Raw genomic sequence first — 3430 nt, forward strand, 5'->3', positions numbered from 1 at the left:
CGCGTTCGGCGCTGTCTCTTTCGGTCACGGTGACCGTGGCGGCGGCAGTTGTGTCGGTGAAAGCGAATTATTGAACGACCACGGCCTCCGACGATCCGCGTTCAGCGCTGTCTCTTTTGGTCACGGTGACCGGGGCGGCGGCAGTTGTGTCGGTGAAAGAGAGTTATTGAACGAACACGGCCTCCGACGATCCGCGTTCGGCGCTGTCTCTTTCACTCACGGTGACCGTGGCGTCGGCACTTGCGTCGGTGAAAGCGAAATATTGAACGACCACGGCCTCCAACGATCCGCGTTCGGCGCTGTCTCTTTCGCTCACGGTGGCCGTGGCGGCGGCAGTTGTGTCGGTGAAAGCGAAATATTGAACGAGCACGGCCTCACACGATCCGCTTTCGGCGCTGTCTCTTTCGCTCACGGTGACCGTGGCGTCGGCAGTTGTGTCGGTGAAAGCGAATTATTGAACGACCACGGCCTCCGACGATCCGCTTTCGGCGCTGTCTCTTTCGGTCACGGTGACCGTGGCGTCGGCAGTTGTGTCGGTGAAAGCGAATTATTGAACGACCACGGCCATCGACGATCCGCTTTCGGTGCTGTCTCTTTCGGTCACGGTGTCCATGGCGTCGGCAGTTGTGTCGGTGAAAGCGAATTATTGAACGACCACGGCCTCCGACGATCCGCGTTCGGCGCTGTCTCTTTCGGTCACGGTGACCGTGGCGGCGGCAGTTGTGTCGGTGAAAGCGAATTATTGAACGACCACGGCCTCCGACGATCTGCGTTCGGCGCTGTCTCTTTCGCTCACGGTGACCGTGGCGGCGGCACTTGTGTCGGTGAAAGCGAAATATTGAACGAGCACGGCCTCACACGATCCGCTTTCGGCGCTGTCTCTTTCGGTTATGGCGACCGTGGCGGCGGCATTTGTGTCGGTGAAAGCGAATTATTGAACGAGCACGGCCTCACACGATCCGCTTTCGGCGCTGTCTCTTTCGGTCACGGTGACCGTGGCGTCGGCAGTTGTGTCGGTGAAAGCGAATTATTGAACGACCACGGCCTCCGACGATCCGCGTTCGGCGCTGTCTCTTTCGCTCACGGTGACCGTGGCGTCGGCACTTGTGTCGGTGAAAGCGAATTATTGAACGACCACGGCCTCCAATGATCCGCGTTCGGCGCTGTCTCTTTCGCTCACGGTGACCATGGCGGCGGCAGTTGCGTCGGTGAAAGCGAATTATTGAACGAGCACGGCCTCCAGCGATCGGCTTTCGGCGCTGTCTCTTTCGCTCACGGTGACCGTGGCGTCGGCAGTTGTGTCGGTGAAAGCAAATTATTGAACGACCACGGCCTCAGACGATCCGCTTTCGGCGCGATCTCTTTCGGTCACGGTGACCGTGGCGTCGGCAGTTGAGTCGGTGAAAGCGAATTATTGAACGACCACGGCCTCCGACGATCCGCTTTCGGCGCTGTCTCTTTCGGTCATGGTGACCGTGGCCTCGGCAACTGTGTCGGTGAAAACGAATTATTGATCGACCACGGCCTCCGACGATCCGCGTTTGGCGCTGTCTCTTTCGGTCACGGTGACCGTGGCGGCGGCAGTTGTGTCGGTGAAAGCGAATTTTGAACAACCACGGCCTCCGACGATCCGCGTTCGGCGCTGTCTCTTTCGGTCACGGTGACCGTGGCGGCGGCAGTTCTGTCGGTGAAAGCGAATTATTGAACTACCACGGCCTCCAACGATCCGCTTTCGGCGCTGTCTCTTTCGTTCACGGTGACCGTGGCGGCGGCAGCTGTGTCGGCGAAAGCGAAATATTAAACGACCACGGCCTCCGACTATCCGCGTTCGGCGCTGTCTCTTTCGGTCACGGTGACCGTGGCGGCGGCAGTTGTGTCGGTGAAAGCGAATTATTGAACGACCACGGCCTCCGACGATCCGCGTTCAGCGCTGTCTCTTTTGGTCACGGTGACCGGGGCGGCGGCAGTTGTGTCGGTGAAAGAGAGTTATTGAACGAACACGGCCTCCGATGATCCGCGTTCGGCGCTGTCTCTTTCGGTCACGGTGACCGTGGCGGCGGCAGTTGTGTCGGTGAAAGCGAATTATTGAACGACCACGGCCTCCGACGATCCGCGTTCTTCGCTGTCTCTTTCGGTCACGGTGACCGTGGCGGCGGCAGTTGTGTCGGTGAAAGCGAAATATTGATCGACCACGGCCTCCAACGATCCGCTTTCGGCGCTGTCTCTTTCGGTCACGGTGACCGTGGCGGCGCCAGTTGTGTCGGTGATAGCGAATATTGAACGACCACGGCCTCCAACGATCCGCTTTCGGCGCTGTCTCTTTCGGTCACGGTGACCGTGGCGGCGGCAGTTGTGTCGGTGAAAGCGAAATATTGAACGACCACGGCCTCCGACGATCCGCGTTCGGCGCTGTCTCTTTCGGTCATGGTGACCGTGGCGGCGGCATTTGATTCGGTGAAAGCGAATTATTGAACGAGCACGGCCTCACACGATCCGCTTTCGGCGCTGTGTTTTTCGGTCACGGTGACCGTGGCGTCGGCAGTTGTGTCGGTGAAAGCGAATTATTGAACGACCACGGCCTCCGACGATCCGCGTTCGGCGCTGTCTCTTTCGCTCACGGTGACCGTGGCGTCGGCACTTGTGTCGGTGAAAGCGAATTATTGAACGACCACGGCCTCCAACGATCCGCGTTCGGCGCTGTATCTTTCGCTCACGGTGGTCGTGGCGGCGGCAGTTGTGTCGGTGAAAGCGAAATATTGAACGAGCACGGCCTCACACGATCCGCTTTCGGCGCTGTCTCTTTCGCTCACGGTGACCGTGGCGTCGGCAGTTGTGTCGGTGAAAGCGAATTATTGAACGACCACGGCCTCCGACGATCCGCTTTCGGCGCTGTCTTTTTCGGTCACGGTGACCGTGGCGTCGGCACTTGTGTCGGTGAAAGCGAATTATTGAACGACCACGGCCATCGACGATCCGCTTTCGGTGCTGTCTCTTTCGGTCACGGTGACCGTGGCGTCGGCAGTTGTGTCGGTGAAAGCCAATTATTGAACGACCACGGCCTCCGACGATCCGCGTTCGGCGCTGTCTCTTTCGGTCACGGTGACCGTGGCGGCGGCAGTTGTGTCGGTGAAAGCGAAATATTGAACGACCACGGCCTCTGAGGATCCGCGTTCGGCGCTGTCTCTTTCGGTCACGGTGACCGTGGCGGCGGCAGTTGTGTCGGTGAAAGCGAATTTTTGATCGACCACGGCCTCCAACGATCCGCTTTCGGCGCTGTCTCTTTCGGTCACGGTGACCGTGGCGGCGGCAGTTGTGTCGGTGGAACCGAATTATTGAACGACCACGGCCTCCAACGATCCGCTTTCGGCGCTGTCTCTTTCGTTCACGGTGACCGTGGCGGTGGCAGTTGTGTCGGTGAAAGCGAAATATC

The sequence above is a fragment of the Ixodes scapularis genome, unplaced genomic scaffold (genome assembly GCF_016920785.2).
Source record: "Ixodes scapularis isolate PalLabHiFi unplaced genomic scaffold, ASM1692078v2 ptg000997l_1__unscaffolded, whole genome shotgun sequence".
Taxonomy (NCBI): domain Eukaryota; kingdom Metazoa; phylum Arthropoda; class Arachnida; order Ixodida; family Ixodidae; genus Ixodes; species Ixodes scapularis.